General features: G+C 46.4%; 1 long non-coding RNA gene and 1 pseudogene across 2 annotated transcripts in view; both read left to right on the forward strand.

Moving 5' to 3' along the window:
• The window catches only part of LOC308588838, a 407342-nt gene extending 398879 nt beyond the window's left edge, over positions 1–8463 (forward strand). The window contains exon 2 of the long non-coding RNA XR_014008914.1: positions 8384–8463. This is a non-coding gene — a long non-coding RNA (uncharacterized lncRNA). The remainder of the gene's footprint in view (positions 1–8383) is intronic.
• Positions 8464–11737: 3274 nt separating this feature from the next.
• LOC308588532 (disintegrin and metalloproteinase domain-containing protein 21 pseudogene) lies at positions 11738–14650 on the forward strand (annotated as a pseudogene). The gene is made up of 2 exons: positions 11738–13719; positions 14615–14650. The product of its transcript is annotated as a disintegrin and metalloproteinase domain-containing protein 21 pseudogene (transcript).
• The last annotated feature ends 5915 nt before the right edge of the window (positions 14651–20565 follow it).

Raw genomic sequence — 20565 nt, forward strand, 5'->3', positions numbered from 1 at the left:
CATCCAGATTCCAACACAGTCCTGGAATAATCTCCTGTACAGGAACTGCTGCAGAATTAAGAGGCTCCCCCTCGCCCATAGAAAGAATGGTTGTCAAACGCACCATCCAGGTCCCATGACGAAGCCTCAGCTTTCCTGCTCCACCAAAAGGCTCATTGGGGAGAGGTTGCCGTTGCTGCTGCCGCTGGCCAGTCGCGGTCTTGCTCCTTGTGTAGACCTGTCCTTTTCTGAATGCCAGAGTTCTTGCCCATTCCCTCCCACCTTGTAGGTTACAGGGCGCTGGACTGGATAAGGCCTCTTGAACATGGCAGGGCACGGGTGGGATCAGGTGGGGAGCCTGGTGGGCCAAGGGGGCTGGGCTGCCCACCTTCCCCTCTGGCAATACGGGGCAGCGAGGAGGGGGAGGAGAGAGTTTCGGGTGCTCAGCCAGAGGGACTCCAAAAGCTCCCTTGCTCACAGCGCCATGGAGCCCGCAGCGGACTTGGCCTCTGCCTGGTGGCCAGCGGCAGGAAGCGTGCTTTCGCAGAACCTCTTCTGGGACCGCAGGAGGGCCGTCTGGGTCTCGCCGTCCTGGCAGGCCCTGCGCTTCATGCAGCGGAACGTATGCTGGGTCCAGCAGGAAACGGCGCAGTTCAGGAGGCCCTGGGATGACGCCGTCAGAGCCTAGGAGAGAGATGGGGAGACGGGCAGGGTCAGTGGCTGCAGCAGAACTGGAGAGCAGCAAAATTCCAGTTGAAGCAGCGGAATCCAGCGGTGCCATTTCAATCAGCTCTTTCCCCCCCCCTCAAGACCATGAGGTCTAGCACCTTAATTTACTTTTTTGGGGAAGGAACACAACGCAGCAGTAAAGCCCTTGATCAGCATGCTGAAGGTCTTGGGTTCGAAACCTGGCACCTCCAGGTAGGTGTGGGAGGGACCCTTGCCTGAAAGCTACTGGTCCAACTCCATGAAATACCGTATTTTTCGCTCTATAGGATGCACGGGGCCATAGGACGCACTGGACCATAGGAGGAGGAGAACGGGGGGGGGGGAATTCTCCCCCTCTCTGCTCAGCGCCCCTACAGCGAAGCGGCAGGATAAACGGAGCCCCTTCCATTTCTCCTTCCGTTTCACTGAAGTTTTCAATGAGTCTTGCTCTCCCAGCTTCAGCAAAAGGAACGCAAAGCCTTTGGAGTGCATCGTGAGGTCCCGCTGCACTCCAAAGGCTTCAGGGATAGCCACCTGAAGCCTTTGCAGCGCAGTGGGAACTCATGCTGCACTCCAAAGGCTTCAGGTTCCTTTCGCTGACTGACCTCCAGACGCGAAGCCTCCAGAGCGCGGGGGGAGCTCACACACACGTCCCCTTAATTTTTGGAGGGGAAAAAGTGCATCCTATAGAGTGAAAAATACGGTACTTTGCTTTCATGTTGAGGCCTAGTCCGTTTCCAGCCTCTCTGGAGTCTCCTTTCCTCACTGTTGCTGCTGCTTACTGTGCTTTTCTTCGGCTATCGCTCTGTTTTGCTCCCTTAAATGTATTCAGTCTCCTTATCCACATCTTTAAACAGACAAAAAGGCCTCCTCTGAAATTGTTTGCTTCAGCCCCCCCCCTTTCATACCTTCTGCATTCGAAACAAGGTACTTTGCCGCTGCCCCTGCCCAATATAAATCTTTGACATGAAATAACATGAATACTGCCCACGGCTCTCCTCAGGTTGTCTTGGACCTGTTGCTCATCCTCTCAGCCTGACATACCTCACAGGGTTGGCGTGAGAATAAAATGGCAACACAGGGAGGGGGGACAGTGTAGATTGTCATCGGAGAAGATACGGGGGTAGAAATCCCATAAACCGAGTGGCCCCAAAGAGCAGCCACCTTCACTCCCCCCCAAAAAAATCCCCATTTGCTTTTCAGAAGGAGCATCCAGTGCCATTTTGAAAGACGAGTAGAACCTGCAACAAAATGTTGCAGCGGGGTTCAGCACACTGCAGCCCCTTTCGCCTCCCCTCCTGGAAAAGGCCTAGTTAAGCATGACAATTCCATTTCCTTCTCCATCCTGTTTCTTCTATAAAAAAACAAACCCACCTGCCCAAAAGCAAAAGTCGATCAGCATTGTGTAGCTCCTGAACACGCTCAGTACACTTGCCCCGTCCCGTGAAATTTCAGGGCCCAAACTTGGGAGGAGGAGGGGGTGCTGGTGATTATCTCTGCCCTCCCTCCCACCACGGAGCCCTGAAGATGGAAAGAGGGGGAAGTGGAGGCGGGCAGGACCCTACAAGCCTAGGCAAGAAGTTCTAGCCAGCTTGCGCAGGGCTGAAGCAAACAAGCTGCATGCAGAGTTGTCTTCAGAAAAAATCGTTTTAAAAAAAGGCACTCTCACCAGGCTGGAGATGACAGGCAAACCTGTTCTGTCTTCCCTGGGCTGTTTTAGCATTCCCCTACCCCAACATACTGGGGTTAAACCACAGAGCCTAGAACTTGCCGATCAGAAGGTTGGCGGTTCAAATCCCCGCGACGGGGTAAACTCCCGTTGCTCGGTCCCTGCTCCTGCCAACCTAGCAGTTTGAAAGCACATCAAAGTGCAAGTAGATAAATAGGTACCGCTCCGGCGGGAAGGTAAACGGCGTTTCCGTGCGCTGCTCTGGTTTGCCAGAAGCGGCTTAGTCATGCTGGCCACATGACCCGGAAGCTGTATGCCGGCTCCCTCGGCCAATAAAGCAAGATGAGCGCCGCAACCCCAGAGTCAGTCACAACTGGACCTAACGTTCAGGGGTCCCTTTACCTTTACCCCAACGTATTTTCTGAACTTCTGCAAACCTTGGGTGATGCTTTCCTCCCTCTTGGAAGGTGGACGGTGCAGTTGGCAGGTGGACAATGAGTTTGCTATTTTAGTTTTTAGGATTCGTTTTAATGTGGCTTTATTACCCCAGCTGCAGTCGGGGCAAAGGGGCCACCCTGCAGTGCTAGCCCATAGATCCCACTGTCCGCAGCGCTGGTCATGTCAGTGGTGCTGTCAGGGGTTGACCTGAGGCTCACATTGTTTCTTTTATTTTTATTTATTTTCCTTGCATTGACAGCTTCCGTCACGGAAGCCAGAGGGATACAAATGTAGCTCCCTTGCAATCACTGAGAAGCAGTCAAGTACAACCTTCCTTGTAATGTTAGAGAAGACATGTGAAGGAATGTTTGGTCCAGCCAGTTGAAACTTCCTGCTCCTCCTGGCTAGAGCACCCTTCCTTTTGCATGTGATAGAAGGTGGGCGTGACCTTACCTGTCCAGGTAACAAAAGGACAAGTCATGCAGCATCCCTCTCTCTCTTTGATTTCCTTCTTCGTTGGATCAGCTTTTAGCTAGGACTGCTCTGCTAGCTCTCAGCTAGCAGCAAAACTGGGATTATTACCCCATATGGGGTAGATCCACATGTACATATTGGTAACTAAGTTTGCCTTCGGGGATCCAACTGTGAACTGATGTGAGTAAACTTATTTTTATCATCTTTGAATAAGATTGTGGCATCTTTATTCTTTTTAAGAGGGATTCAAGGGAATTTACCAGGAACGTACAATTCAATCTGAGACAGATTGAATTGTATAATAGTTAGAGGCTCACACGAGCCTGCAACCAGTTATCTGATGTGCATGAAAAGAGGAATGTAAACTCTGCTAAGTAAAGGAACTTGCTATCACAAGTTAGGAAGGATATTAATAAACAAGATATCCTCTCCTGCCACCTTGAACATTCCCACAATCACCTGCTCAGGCACTAACAAGCCCCAGACCTGCTTGTTTTCAGCAAGGTAACAGGGCTGCTCCCATTTGAATCTGTATTTCTCAGAACCCTATTCGATTTTAAAATAAACAACCATGAAATGAAAACCATATAAAAATGTTAAAATCAGAAATCAGATAACTGTTGGGGGGGTGTGCATTCTTAATTGCCTGCATAAGCCTGATGGAAAAGAAAAAAATTTCAGCGGGCACTGAAAACCTGGCACAAAAAGGCGCCTGCTAAATCTCTAGTGGCAGAGTGTTCCACAGGACTGGGCCAATGACACTAAAGTCTCTGCTTCTTTTTGTTGTCAAATTTGCTTCATCAACTCGGGGAACGAGCAAAGACTCTCCTGCAGGTGATCAAGGGTTCAGGCGATCTCTGAGTTACGCTGGACCTAAGTTGTTCAGGGCTTCAAAGATTAACACAATGCTTACCTCTAAAACACAAAATCCCATGTACGGCCTGGTGTGCTCCAAAGATGTCAGTCTGAAGATTCCAAGGATAAAGGCTGGAAAAATCAAAAGGGGAGGATGCAGTCACCAATACAATTGCATCGCTGTAGCCCCAAAGTGACTTCAGTAAGGCACAGGTAGGTGTTTTTATTTCCCCAGCCCATTATTTGTTTTCCTTATTAAACCTGTATCCTCTCAAAGAAGTCCCAGGGTGGAAAATTCAAAACTTTAAAGCAGGCTTCCTCAACCTCGGCCCTCCAGATGTTTTGAGACTACAATTCCCATCATCCCTGACCACTGGTCCTGCTGGCTAGGAATCATGGGAGTTGTAGGCAAAAAAACATCTGGAGGGCCAATACAACTGAAAATACAGTACTTTTAAAACAATTTAAACCAGGGCTTTTTTGCAGCTGGAACGGCACCTCTCAGGTGGGCGCCATTGCTATTCTAAGAGAACAAGGGAGGCGTTCATAGTGAGTGGCCCCTGGAAGGCTGTCCATCAGAGACTGCGGCCCTCAAGGTGACAAAGGTCACCCACCCCTCATTTAACTTCAAAGCAGGTTTCCTCAACCTCGGCCCTCCAGATGTTTTGAGACTACAATTCCCATCATCCCTGACCACCGGTCCTGCTGGCTAGGAATAATGGAAGTTGTAGGCAAAAAACATCTGGAGGGCCAAGGTTGAAGAAGCCTGCTTTATTTTATTTTTTAAATATTTATTGAGATTTTACACTAAACATAGGTTTTAAAAATTAAAAATAATTAAACCAACAATTACACATACCAAATACAAAAAAACAGGTAATTGAAAAAATCAAAAAGGAAAAAAATATTTTAGGAAAAAAATAATCCATTTTGCAATATCTTTAAGATCATTTGCTTATTTCCTTGACCTCCTCACACCTCCCCTTTTTGTATTCCTGTTTACAAAGTCCTTTCAACAAATCCTTACCCTCTTTCATTTATCTTTACTCTGTATACTTAACCTATTATAACTATATATTTTCATCCATATAACTATCTATATTTACATATTCTTATTAGCCTTAATACCAAAACCACTTATTTTCAGTCCAACATCATTTTAACATTCATTAATTTTACAGTATTTCTGCAAGTAGTCTTTAAATTTCTTCCAGTCTTCTTCCACCGTTTCTTCTCCCTGGTCTCGGATTCTGCCAGCCATTTCTGCCAATTCCATATAGTCCATCATCTTCATCTGCCATTCTTCCAGATTGGGTAAATCTTGTGTCTTCCAATACTTTGCAATAAGTATTCTTGCTGCTGTTGTAGCATACATAAAAAAAGTTCTGTCCTTCTTTGGCACCAATTGGCCGACAATGCCCAGAAGAAAGGCCTCTGGTTTCTTCAGGAAAGTATATATAAATACCTTTTTCATTTCATTATAGATCTTTTCCCAGAAAGCCTTAATCCTTGGGCACGTCCACCAAAGGTGAAAGAATGTACCTTCAGTTTCTTTACATTTCCAACATTTATTATCGGGCAAGTGATAGATTTTTACAAGCTTGACTGGTGTCATGTACCACCTATAAATCATTTTCATAATATTCTCTCTTAGGGCATTACATGCCGTAAATTTTATACCTGTGGTCCACAACTGTTCCCAGTCAGCAATCATGATGTTATGTCCAACGTCCTGTGCCCATTTAATCATAGCAGATTTAACCGTCTCGTCCTGAGTGTTCCATTTTAACAGCAAGTTATACATTCTTGAAAGTATCTTTGTTTTAGGATCTAACAGTTCTGTTTCCAACTTTGATTTTTCCACCTGGAAGCCAATTTTTTTGTCTGAATTGTAGGCCTCTCTTATTTGGTAATAGTGAAGCCAGTCTCGCACTTTATCTTTTAGTTTCTCAAAACTCTGCAATTTCAATTTGTCTCCTTCCTGCTCCAAAATTTCCCAATATTTCAGCCACTTGGCCTCCATATTGAGCTTTTTCTGGGCCTTTGCCTCCATCGGTGACAACCACCTTGGGGTTTGGTTTTCAAGTAAGTCTTTATATCTTGTCCAGACGTTAAACAATGCTTCCCTGACAATATGGTTTTTAAATGCTTTATGTGCTTTAACCTTGTCGTACCACAAGTATGCATGCCACCCAAAAACATTGTTAAAACCTTCTAAATCCAAAATGTCTGTGTTCTTAAGAAGCAGCCAATCTTTCAACCAGCAGAAAGCTGCTGATTCATAATAGAGTTTAAAATCTGGCAGGGCAAATCCCCCTCTTTCTTTTGCATCAGTTAGTATTTTAAATTTTATTCTGGGCTTCTTGCCCTGACAGACAAATCTAGAAATGTCTCTCTGCCACTTCTTGAAACAGTCCATTTTGCATTCTTGGCAATACATTCATCTTTATAGCAGCAATTCGACCCAACAAGAAGAAGCCTGCTTTAAAGAATACAACTGAAAATACAGTACTTTTAAAACAATTTAAACCAGGGCTTTTTTCAGCTGGAACGGCACCTCTCAGGTGGGCGCCATTGCTATTATAAGAGAACAAGGGAGGCGTTCATAGTGAGTGGCCCCTGGAAGGCTCTCCATCAGAGACTGCGGCCCTCAAGGTGACAAAGGTCACCCACCCCTGATTTACATACAACACCCTTTCCCCACTGCCCGATGTTTTAACAATAATTTGAGAGCTTTATCAATTAACCCGAGCCACTGAGGAATCCAAGTTGCTAAATGCACCCCTGGATTTTGTGGGCTCAGAATTCAGCTGAAAAGTCCAACGTACTTACTTATTTTTTAAAAAACCAATACATACCAACACCCCTCCCCCCCATCATCACGTTTACAAATCTAAGCTTGCTTCTTTCCTATTCCACCCCCTCTCTTTTCCCCCCTTTGGGTAAAGATAAAGGTAAAGGGATCCCTGACCATTAGGTCCATCGTGGCCAACTCTGGGGTTGCGGCGCTCATCTCTCTTTATTGGCTGAGGGAGCTGGCGTACAGCTTCCGGGTCTTCTGGCCAGCATGACTAAGCCGCTTCTGGCGAACCAGAGCAGCACACAGAAACGCCGTTTACCTTCCCACCATCCCACATCCCAATCTCAAAGAAGGGCAGTGCCAAAGAATGCTCCAACTACCGCACAATTGCACTCATTTCACATGCTAGCAAGGTTATGCTTAAAGTTCTACAAGGTAGGCTCATGCAGTATGTGGACCGAGAACTCCCAGAAGTGCAAGCTGGATTTAGAAGAGGCAGAGGAACCAGAGACCAAATTGCAAACATGCGCTGGATTATGGAGAAAGCTAGAGAGTTCCAGAAAGACATCTACTTCTGCTTCATTGACTATGCAAAAGCCTTTGACTGTGTCTTTTATATATATATATATGATATTTATTAAAGTTTCAAAGAAAAGATTACATAAATAAAAAGAGAAAAAGAGAAAAGAAAGAAATAAAAAAATACAAAATACAGAAAAAAGATAACAAACATTTTAAAAAAACAACACATCAATCTTTCCGTACCTTACATTTCATTTCCTTACTTCCCTGACCTCCTCACAGCTCCCTTTTTTGTATTCCAGTTCTGTTAATTAATTCAGCAATTCCTTTCCCTCTTTGTTTTTATCTTAATCCTTTAACATAATAAATTATAACTTTGAATTTTCATCTGTTAACAATCCATTTTTACATACACCTTAATAACATTGCTGCTATAACCACTTAACTTCATTCAGACATCATTCTAACATTCAGTGATTTTGCAATATTTCTGTAAATAATCTTTAAATTTCTTCCAATCTTCTTCCACCGACTCTTCTCCCTGGTCTCGGATTCTGCCAGTCATTTCCGCCAATTCCATATAGTCCATCGCCTTCATCTGCCATTCTTCCAGAGTGGGTAAGCCTTTGACTGTGTCAACCACAGCAAACTATGGCAAGTTCTTAAAGAAATGGGAGTGCCTGATCACCTCATCTGTCTCCTGAGAAATCTCTATGTGGGACAAGAAGCTACAGTTAGAAATGGATATGGAACAACTGATTGGTTCAAAATTGGGAAAGGAGTACGACAAGGCTGTATATTGTCTCCCTGCTTATTTAACTTATATGCAGAATTCATCATGCGAAAGGCTGGGCTTGATGAATCCCTAGCCGGAATTAAGATTGCCGGAAGAAATATAAACAACCTTAGATATGCAGATGACACAACATTGATGGTAGAGTGAGGAGGAATTAAAGAACCTTTTAATGAGGGTGAAAGAGGAGAGCGCAAAATATGGTTTGAAGCTCAACATCAAAAACACACACAAAAAAACGAAGATCATGGCCACTGGGCCCATCACCTCCTGGCAAATAGAAGGGGAAGAAATGGAGGCAGTGAGAGATTTTACTTTCTTGGGCTCCATCATCACTGCAGATGGTGACAGCAGTCACAAAATTAAAAGACGCCTGCTTCTTGGGAGAAGAGCAATGACAAACCTAGACAGCATCTTAAAAAGCAGAGACATTACCTTGCCAACAAAAGTCTGTATAATTAAAGCCATAGTTTTCCCGGTAGTGATATATGGAAGTGAGAGCTGGACCATAAAGAAGGCTGATCGCCGAAGAATTGATACTTTTGAATTATGGTGCTGGAGGAGACTCTTGAGAGTCCCATGGACTGCAAGAAGATCAAAGCTATCCATTCTGAAGGAAATCAGCCCTGAGTGCTCACTGGAAGGACAGATCGTGAAGCTGAGGCTCCAATACTTGGCCACCTCATGAGAAGACTCCCTGGAAAAGACACTGATGTTGGGAAAGATGGAGGGCACAAGGAGAAGGGGATGACAGAGGACGAGATGGTTGGATAGTGTTCTCGAAGCTACCAGCATGCGTTTTACTAAACTGTGGGAGGTAGTGGAAGACAGAAATGCCTGGCGTGCTCTGGTCCAATGGATCACGAAGAGTCGGACATGACTAAACGACTAAACAACAACAACAACAGGCCTCTTTCTGCCGGTCCAGGCTGGTTTAAGCAGGTCTAGGCTGGTTTGATCCGGCCCAAGCCCGTTTGAACAGTTCCAGACAGCTTCCAGCAGGTCCAAGCCAGTTGGAGCAGGTGCAGGCCATTTGAAACTGGCCCAAGCTGGTTAGAACAGGTCCAGGCCGGTTGGGACAGGTCTATGTCACTTGGAACCAGCCCAGAGCGGTTGGAACCAGTTCATACCAGTTGGATCCAGTCCAAGAGGTTCAAACCTGCACAAACCAGTTGGAAAAGGTTCAGGTAGGTTCCAACTTGCCCAGAGCAGTTTGAACTGGCCCAGACATGCAAACATGCAAGTGTCTCACCAGACCCAGCATTCATTCAGTCAGTCAACCAGTCAACCAGCTACAACCAGCTACAAATCCACCTGTTAACCTAATTCAACCCACATTTTACCATCTTCCTCATAAGAATATCATGGGTGGGCTTTGTCAAAAGTTTTATTGAAATCAAGATACACTATGTCTACAGCATTCCCCCAATCCACCAAGCTTGTAACTCTATCAAAAGAAGAACTATGATTTGTCTGGCATGACTTAGTTTTTGAGAAACCCATGCTGGGTCTTAGTAATCACAGCATCCTTTTCTAAATGCTCATAGGCTGACTTTTGAATTATCTGTTCTAGGACCTTTCCTGGTATTGATGTCGGTGCTCACTTGTTGGTTGTTACCTGGGTCTTCTTTCCCCCCTTTTTTGAAGATGGGGACTGTTATGTACTGAAGTTCACACCCTGGGCCAGCAGGGGGATACTGTAGATAGTTATGCAAATAAGGGATCGAAAGTGACGTTCAGTGATTGGATAGTTTTAGAAAGTTGTAACAATTATGTGTACTGGAGCTCTATATAAGCAGGCTGACTCAGCCCTTCAGCTCAGTTTCTGTTCTGGCCTCTGAATAAAGAAGAGCTGTTTGAAGAATCGCTGTGTCGTCTGATATGTTCACCCACAACTTAACAGGGACAACATTTGCCTGCCTCCAGTCTGTAGGGACTTCACCTGTTCTCCAGGAATTCTCAAAGATTATAGACAGAGGCTCTGAGATTACATTCTCCAACCCCTTTAGTACCCTTGGGTACAGCTCATCAGACCCTGGAGCTTTGAATTTGTTTAACGTAGCTAGGTGTTCCTTTCCCACCACTTCTCCTATATTGGGCTGCAGTTCCCTCCTTGCATTGTTTATTGTGTTATCACCAGGTTGGGCACGGCTTTCCTTTTGGATAGAGGTCAAGTAGGAGCAGCCTCCACCTCCTCTCTGTCCCTCAATAGCATTTCTCTGTTTTCTCCCCTCGGAGGACTTGCTTGTTCTTCCTGCTGCTTTGAACATAGCCAAATAAACCTTTATTGCGTGGCAAGTCCCCCTCCCCCCTTGAGAAATAAATACACATGACGCGGTATTTAAGGTTAATGGGCGAAAACAGCCACAACTTTATTGATTGTAGGAATTGAGCGGTATTGGCTTAGGCCTATCGGCTATCAGCTGGAGAGGCGAAGAGAGGGCGGTCCTCGGGCGCGCCGGGCATAAATAGCCCAGGCCACACACACACACCCCCGACCAGCCAATTGGCTAGGCAGGGAGATGACACGCGTGAGGATTCCCTCATTCTTGCGGGGGCTGTGAGCCCGCAACCCCACCTCCTCTTCAGTTCGGAAGTGGCTTTATTATCTTTCACCTCTCTTGCAAGCCTGAGATCATTCTGAGCTTTAGCCCGCCTGACCTTTCCCCCTGTCACAGTTGGCTACTCATGTATACTCTTCCTTCACAATTCCCCTTTAAACCCACAGTGTGAATGTGGCCTAGGTTAGCCCTCTTGGCCAGGATTCCAGCAATAAGTGGTTCCTGATCCACATCGAGAATAGCAAACAGCTGCTCTCTACCGTGTTCCGTGCTCTTCCAATGCCCACCTGCCTCAGCCGATGGAATGTCCACATTCAAAAAAGCATGAGTAACCGTTAGCCTGCTCATGGAATTTCCCACCACAGGAGAGGACATTTGAACCGGTATGGTGGTTCCTCCTCCCTCTTTGTTGTCTCCTTTGTCATCTAGAAGTCTCTGGAAATACACTTTAGAAGATTAAATGAGAATTCCTGGGACTAGAGGAATATAATTATTGGGGTATCTTCCTCTCTCTGCTGTCCACCCTTCCTCCTTTTGGTCCTTCTTATCACCCAGAAAGGTGACCACAACAGCTTCTGAGAAGAGAAACTTGTGGCGCCTAGGCCCTAAAGTTGTGGAGGCCTTTAGAGTCAAAGGTTTAAGGACGGACAGTGTTTTGGTTACCCTAACTCCATTTGCATATGCCAGACAGCAGTGGGCGCGTCACCTTTTTAAACTCTCTCACAACCAAATGATGTTGACGACTGTCAAGAGAGAGATGGTGGCAGTGGCAGGAATTGCCTTGTGTTTTCTTGAGCACGCTGACAAGTCTAAACAAGCCTCTTGAGAATTAATGATTGGTGGGGATGTTAAGTCAGAAAGCCCAGTCTATTCCTACAATCAAAAATTTCTCTCCTTGTACTTGAATTTCAATTTCTCTCCTCTCTACTCTAGGCTGTTTAAGGATCGTGAATAGTGGAAGCAAATCATGGCACGTGGCAGCGGTGGCCTCCACAAATGGTTGGTTCTGCAGTTGACGAATCCTGTTATTTTGCTGGGGTTCCTCCTTCCCACCAGCTCATTTCCTGCTCCTGAGTATACGTGGTATGAAGTGATCACCCCAAGGCAGTTGCTGCTTTTTGGAGGGAAAGCCAAGAAGGATGACCTTTCCTATATCCTCAATGTATCAGGAAAGGACTACGTCATTCACTTGAAGCCCAGGAAGGATGACTTCCTGGTCAAAAACCTCCCACTCTTCACATACAGTTCCCAGGGCAGACGGATCGAAAGTCATCCCTACATCCCTGTTGAATGCTACCACGGAGGGCATGTGGAGGGCGTAGCCAATTCGCTTGTGGTTCTTAAGACCTGCTCTGGCTTGACCGGATTCCTAAGTATCAGAGACAGAAATTATGGCATAGAGCCTTTCCACAATTCTTCAGCTTTTCAGCACCTTCTCTACCTGATCAACGTACCAAAGCCTTCTATGTGTGGAATGAGAGCTCCAGTTGCAAAGCGTCAGGCAGAAGAACTGAGGGCGGAAAGGGGGACCCGGCGTGACCCAAGGCACCCAAAATACATTGAGCTGTACATTGTTGTGGACGAGCAGCTGTTTCAGTTTGAAGGTGCCAATGAAACCAGGATGGCATACCTTATTTTGGACATAGTTAACATAATGGGTGTGCACTTCCAGGTGCTGCACACAAGTATTGTCCTGACTGGACTGGAGATCTGGAACACAGGCAACCCTTTCGAGGTTACAAATAACGTTGGGTTGCTTCTGAATAATTTCAACAGCTGGAGAGTGAACGGTCTTGCGAAGTGGATGAAGCACGACACAGCCCTGTTGCTCACTCACCAGGAGTTTGAGCACACCCTCGGGAAGTCATACGGTAATGCCATCTGCAGGCCAAGCTATTCTGCAGGGGTTTTGAGCTACTTGCAGAAGAATCCAATTCTCTTTTCAAGGGCCATGTCCCATGAGTTGGGTCATCACATGGGGCTTGAACACGACGAATCCAACTGTGTTTGTGGAGGATACAAAACCTGTGTCATGCATTCGTACCAGGCAGAAACGAACGAGTTCAGCAACTGCAGCATTCACACTTATGCAGAACTTGTGCTGGTAGGGAACCTGGACTGCCTGGACAACAGGCCCCAAAAAATACCACCTATCAAGCATTGTGGCAATGGATTGTTGGATAAGGGAGAAGAATGTGACTGCGGCGGCACGCAGAGGTGCAGGCAGGATCTTTGCTGCAACGCTGACTGCACCTTGAAGCCAGGTGCACAGTGCTCTTCTGGGGCATGTTGTAAAAACTGTCACTTCCGTCCAAGTGGAGACCTTTGTCGAATTGAGATCAATGAGTGTGACCTTCCCGAGTACTGTAGTGGGACATCTGAGTGGTGCCCCAATGATGTGTACATGCAAGACGGGACGCCGTGTAGCAAACACGATTCCTATTGTTATGCCAAGCAGTGTTGGACTCACAACTACCTGTGCGCCAGGATCTTTGGCTATGGAGCCACAGCGGCTCCAGCATCCTGCTTTCAGTCTCGGAATACTGTGGGGGATAAGTATGGCAACTGTGGCAGGGAATGGACAGGAAGTACTTTTGTGAAATGCCAGCCTCAAGACGTAAAGTGCGGGAGAATTCAGTGTAGCAATGTCAGAGACGTACCTTCAATACCACACTATACCGTGACTCCCACTGAGTTGTCAGGCGCTGGTGCTGGCTGCTGGAGCGTGGCCTACCATGGCGGGACAGATTTTGTGGATCTCGAAATGGTGCCTGACGGCACTCCATGTGGCCCTGGGAAACTCTGCAAGAACCAGACGTGCATTTTCAGGAAGAAGGCAGTGTGTGATCCCAATAAACAGTGCAGTGACAGAGGTGTTTGTAACAACCAAACTCAGCAAGGCAGGGAACATATTGCTGTGGCAAAGAGCCGAAGGGAAAATGCTGACCTTATATCCCTTCCCGGCTCTTGCCACCAGGTGCTGTGAGTTACCAATCGGCCTCACCTGTGCAGCCACTCCTTGCCTCTTCAGAACAAACTTAGGAAGGCCCCAGTCCTGCAGAGTCCTATTGGTCCCAGGGCCTGGCTCCTGCACGCACACCTGACACCACATGTTCCTACGTGGATAACAGTTGGCTTGGCAAAACCTGGGAGGGGAGAATGAACTCGTACAGGAGCCAGCACCCAAGTTGCAAACAGGCACATATCCCACTTCTGACACCACTGCTCCATCAAGGCTGAGGAACCATTCCACGGACCAGCTACAGTTACAGGGACCTGAGTTAGATAAGGTGTTGCATCAGTCCTGGAGCTTTTATACTCCCCTCCACCCATGCTGGCCCATCCTTTCCTGGGAGAACTTGGAGGGTTCTGGTCCACAGCACATGTCTTCCGAGGAGGATTCAGGCAAGGGAGACATCAAACTGCCACATGGGAATGATAGCTTTAGGTCTGGGCTTTCACTAGTATCTTGGGGCTTGGGATGGTTTTGATGGATCTGAAGGGTGGTGGTGTGTAGGACCCAACAGAGTATGCTGGGTGTCTTGAATCTGCAGTTCCTCCAGGGGAACATTTCCCCAGATGGTAATTTTGCAGGGGTTGGGGGCTGTCTCCCCCATATGCAATAGGGCCAGCACTCATGGGAGCAGGCCCCATCTGTCTGGTTATAGGAAGCCTCCAGCTTGTGGACCAGTCTGGGCTCACCAGTTGGCTCACGGCATCATTTCTCCCCAACCACACCTGTGTGTCCATCAGCTGACAGCTCCCCACCTGTGCCTTAATGTCACAGGTGTCCTTAAACTTGTTTTGTTTCTCAGTTGGGTTTAAGTGCCAAGAAGGGCAGAGTACAGTGAATGCTCGGGTTGCAAACATGATCCATGTGGGATGCATGTTCGCAACCTGCAGCGGCGCATCTGCACACGTGCTTGTTGTGATTCGGTGCTTCTGCGCATGCACAAAGCACGATTTAGCACTTTGGTGCATGCATGACCACCAAAACCCAGAAGTAACCCATTCTGGTATTTCCAGGTTTTGGCAGTTCCATAACCCGAAAAAATGCAACCTAAAGCATCTGTACCCCGAGGTATGACTGTACAGTGCTACCTCGGGTTACAGATGCTTTAGGTTACAGACTCCGCTAACCTAGAAATAGTACCTCGGGTTAAGAACTTTGCTTCAAGATGAGAACAGAAATCGCGTGGCAGCGGTGCAGTGGCAGCAGGAGGCCCCATTAGCTAAAGTGGTACCTCAGGTTAAGAACAGTTTCAGGTTAAGAACGGACCTCCAGAACGAATTAAGTTCTTAACCCAAGGTACCACTATACTACTAAAACAGTCCTAGCTGGTTTACGACACTCAGAATCAGATCGTTGGACAGTGCTGCCCTCCGGTGTTCTTACGAGAGCATTTCACTCAAGGATGGGGAAGGCCAGGCTTCCGCCACACACGCACAAGCACACACACACACACACACACACGACAGCAGTGACTCTTAATGGACAGCAAGGAACAGGTCTCTGTTCAAGGTCCAGAAGTCGCGATTCCAAGGTACATGAGGAGCGAGGCAAGAGGCTCGTAACCGAATGGAAACTACAAAGACATCCAAATGGTTGGCGGGTCCCTCTGGCCAAGCTGTGAAAAGTGAAATGGGGCAACTTCTGGGACTCTCTCCCCCTAAGGCTCCGCTCCACACACTCTGCCTGGGTGGGGACACCCAATGCCCCCTACAAATGGGGTGCCTGGTTCTCAGCAACGAGAATTCGTCCTTCCCTCTTGCCTCCTGCCCCCAAGGAGCCCCTGACAGGACCTCTCCAGATGTTGCTCCCACCCTACCAACCACTGGCCATTCTCGCTAGGGCTGCTGGAAGCTGTGAGTCCAACAACACCTGGAGGGCCACAGCTGTTCCCAATCCTTGTTTCAGCAAGAGCAGTGCTTCCCAAACTTTGGTCTCTGGCTGTTTTTGGACTACAACTCTCACCATCCCTAGCTGGCAAGACCAGTGGTCAGGGGTGGCCCTCCTCCCTCTGTTCATGGGGGCCACCTGCCTGGCTTTCTCGACTTGGTCCCATACTCTGAGCTTGGCTAAGCATTAGGGCAGCCTGGTCTTTAGCCCCACAGTGCTTTGTTTTATTATTTATTTATTTATTATTATTATTATTATTATTATTATTATTATTATTATTATTACTACTACTACTACTACTACTACATTTATTTTGCTTTAAACAAGTACAGAGAAATATAGGCGACCAAAATTACAAAGGAAAATTCCTTAATAGTAATGGAAAATACTACAAAAACTACAAAAAAATATCGAAGTACATGACACAGAACATAAGCAACTATGGGAAAGATAAAAGAAAAGAAAAAAGAAAAATAGGGAAAAAAGAAAAAGAAACAGGAAGATGAGCCAAAGCAGGAAAGCTCACCTACTGTACACTTCCGTCAAGCTCACAACAGATCATTATTCTTACCAATTCTCTCTATCTGCATTCCAAAGGAATCCCTCATCTTGGTATCAGGGAGCATTTCTCTATGCAGTATCATTCTAAACATAGCCAGGGCTTTCTTGTTAAGGCCTTGTCCCCTAAATAATTATTTAAACATTCCCATTCTTCTTTCACGAATTTTTTAGGTTTATCTCTTATTGCATCTGTCAGCTTTGCGAGCTCCAAGTACTCGCACAATTTGACTACCCATTCCTCTTCAGTGGCTGTATTTGTGTCTTTCCAGTGCTTTGCCACTATAACCCTTTGCTGCTGACGTTGCATACATAAATAGCCTAGTTTTATTTTGGGGAATATTATCTGAAACCATTCCTAGTAAAAATTCTTCCGGTTTCTTGCTAAATGTAGTTTTTATCAATCTCTTTATCTCTTCATAAATCATGTTCCAAAATCTTTGTATCTCTAGACAGGACCACCACATATGGTAGTATGTTCCTATCTGTTCCTTACATCGCCAGCACTTGTTATTGTTTGATTTATTTATTTTTGCAAGTTTTACAGGGGTCAGGTACCACCTATAGTACATTTTCATAAGATTTTCCCTTATACGGAAACAAGCCGTGAATTTTATATTTTTAGTCCATAATTCATTCCAAATATTGGGTTTGATCGTATGTCCCAGGTCCCTCTCCCATTATATTGTAATTTCTTTGATATCTTCCTCCTTTCTTTGCCAATTCAAAAGTAGTTTGTACATTTTTGAAAGTGTCTTTTGATTATTATATAAAATATCCTTCTCCAGATAGGATATTGCTTTGTTGACACATGCCATCTTTGACCCCCCTCCAGATCTAGCTAGGGTATCTGTGGTCTGGAATCCAGAACCACCTATGGGATGATCCCATGAACCCAGCATTTGGAGGGGTGGAGATTCCCCGTTGGGGAGGGCACCACCTTTCACCTGCGTAGGAGGGAGAGCGGGTAGATGCTGCAGGCTGCTCCTGTTTTGCAAATGCCCCCAAAATAATGCTTGTGCGACTTAGTTCTTCCATTGCGGTAAATAAGAAATGGGGAGGGATGTGGTTTATGGGAGGAGCTCAGATTGATAGAGTTGAGGCAGGAAGTGGGGATGGAGTCAGGCAGGAAGTAGAGACAGGAGACCTCTGTTCCTCTAGAAGTGATTTGACTACCACTCCCATCATGCCTGACCATTCACCCCATTGGCCTCAACTGCTGGGAGTTGGGGTCCACCAACGTCTGCCTAAGGTCACCTGTACACTTCCTGAAATATACTCATACTCGGAGTCAAGAGTGGATTTCATGCTCTTTATTCAGCTCATGCTAGTGAGGAATGCAAGTCCCCCCCAAGGTGTCTGCTTTATATACATTATTTACACAATGGGCCCCACGTGATTGGCTAATTCCAGGATTCTCCTGTAGGCCAATCAGGTTGCGGATTCACTTCCACCTGGAGCTGGATTGGGTTGCTCCTGCGGACCAATCATACTGCTGCATTGTTCTAGGACCAATCAGACTGCTGCATTTTGGATTCTATTTAACTCGGTACATAACATTTCCCCTCTGAGTGCTGCCAGGAGCTTCCCTTCGGCTAGCCCAGCCCCATCCTGGTCCTCCAAGCTTTACTACTGTCATTGGAAGAAACAAACAGATGCTCGGATAGATCCCTGGGTTTTCCCTGGCTAATGGACCCAGCCAATCTCCTGGCTGTGCAAAAGACAAGCATTAAAAAGAAAAATCAATATGCATTGCAGGCACATCAAGGTCAAGGTGGACAGCTCTGTTCACATATTTCTAGAGGGGAAAACTCCCGCTCCCCTCCAGCTGCTGAGTTCACTCAAATCTGCGGCAGCACATCTCTCTCAAAGCAGACATTGTGTAAAAGATCTTTTAAAAAACGCTTTAAAGAAATGTGTGGGCGCATGTGTGGTTCTGCCCCTATGTTGCAAACAGAAGCAGACAGATGCCCACCATCATACTCAGCCAGTAGATGGAGAGAAATAGATAGTAAAAGTAAAGGTAAAGGGACCCCTGACCATTAGGTCCAGTCGTGGCCGACTCTGGGGTTGCGGCGCTCATCTCGCTTTATTGGCCGAGGGAGCAGGTGTACAGCTTCTGGGTCATGTGGCCAGCATGACTAAGCCACTTCTGGTGAACCAGAGCAGCACACGGAAACACCGTTTACCTTCCTGCCAGAGTGGTACCTATTTATCTACTTGCACTTTGAAGTGCTTTCGAACTGCTGGGTTGGCAGGAGCAGGGACCGAGCAACGGGAGCTCACCCCGTCGTGGGGATTCGAACCGCCGACCTTCTGATCGGCAAGTCCTAGGCTCTGTGGTTTAACCCACAGTGCCACCCGCGTCCCGATAGTAAAAGTAAAACATTGCAAAGGTTAGAACATTGCAGAGACTGTAGAAATGCGAAAGTCAAATCGTGTCCTTTATTAATAACCTTTTATGTTTACAAAAGAGAGCCCATTTTGGTACTCCATCCCATTTAGTATTTTTTAAAATATATATATACACACACATACATAGTCTATGAACTGGGCTGAGAATCCCTGGGCTTTCTGGACGGAGTGCCTGCCTGCCTCCTCTTAGGGTATGGTGGAATACTTCTTCTTTTCTCGGCTGCCCTCCATTCTCTCCACCGAGTTTTAAAACGATTTCATCTTCTCACTCTCCATTTTCTCCAGGATCATGGCTCGCAGGGTGCTTAGCAGACTTTACACCCCCCTTTTTACATGCACAGCAGATAGCTGGTTGCAGGCTCGTGTGAGCCTCTCACTATTGTACAATTCAACCTGTCTCAGATTGAATTGTACGTTCCTGGTAAGTTCCCTTGAATCCCTCTTAAAAGAATAAAGACACGGCAATCTTATTCAAAGTCAACAAAAGAAGTTTACTCACATCAGTGCACAGTTGGATTCCTGAAGGCAGACTTAGTTACCGATATGTACATGTGGATCTACCCCATATGGGGGGATAATCCCAGTGCTTCTGCTAGCTGGAAGCTAGCAGAACAGCCCTTGCTAAAAGCTGGTCAAATGAAGAAGGAAGTCAAAAAGAGAGAGGTGTGCTGCGTGACTCGTCCTTTTGTTACCTGGACAGGTAAGGTCACGCCCACCTTCTATCACATGCAAAAGGAAGGATGCTCCAGCCAGGAGAAAGAGGAAGTTTCGACTGGCTGGACCAAACATTCCCTTGCATGTCTTCTCTAGCATTACAAGGAATGTTGTACTTGACTGGCTCTCATGGATCACATCCCATAGTGCCCACAGTCGCCAGTGTCCTGGAGCTACAGAATCTGCATGCAAGGGAGTCTTTCTAACCACTGTCTTTCCCAAAGCTAAGCATGTAGGAGCACTGAAAATCACAAGTTGCTTCAAGAGAATGGCATGCAAGCTCCGTGTTGTACAATGGGACTTCACAGAAAACACAGCTTAAGTTGCCCACGAATCATTTGCCCGCGCCAGTGCACAGGGAAAAGTAGATCGAGCTGAAAGGCAACATAAGTAGATTTGCATTTCTTCTTGCAATGCATCCACTATTAGGATTATACCGTATTGGCCTGAATATAAGCCACACCCAAATACAATAAGCACCTTTAAAATTGATGGGGGGGGGAGAAGAAAAAATAAAAAATACCCCAATATAAGTTGCTCCCTTCCTCGCTGCTCCTGGCTGCATACTGTAAGGTCGCAAATATAAGCCGCACTTTAACTTTCCGCAGTCGGAATTTGGGGACAAAGTGAGGCCAATGTGGCAATTGTAAGATTACTTAACACGCATCGCATGCACAAAAAAACTCATACCAATAACTAACTTAGTTGGTCTCTAAGGTGCTACTGGAAGGAATTTTTCTATTATTCTATTTGTTTTATTTTGTTTCGACTACAGCAGACCAACACGGCTACCTACCTGTAACGCATTTAACTTAACACACATTTAACTTGTGCCATGCTAACCATACATGGTTGAAGGCTGCTTGAAGGGCTGAAATCCCACAAGTTAAATGCAAGCAAGGCAGAGAGCTTAAACGCTCTTTTTGGGATGGGTTTCCTGGACCATAAAAACCTTTTAAGCTCTCCACCTTTCTTGGGAAGCAAGGCCCTCTCCAAGCACCAGGTCTGGGATATTCCCAACAGCCCTGCAAGATCTTGCAAGAGCATCCTGGGCCCTCCAGAAACAGAATGCAGAGAGCTCCTTGCACCCCAAGAAGACAGAGAGCTTCAAACATCTTGCTAGACTAAAACTCCCATCATTTCTAGCAACCAACCATGCTGCCTGCTGGAGCTACTGGG

The sequence above is a fragment of the Podarcis bocagei genome (genome assembly GCF_964188305.1).
Source record: "Podarcis bocagei genome assembly, chromosome: 6".
NCBI lineage: Eukaryota > Metazoa > Chordata > Lepidosauria > Squamata > Lacertidae > Podarcis > Podarcis bocagei.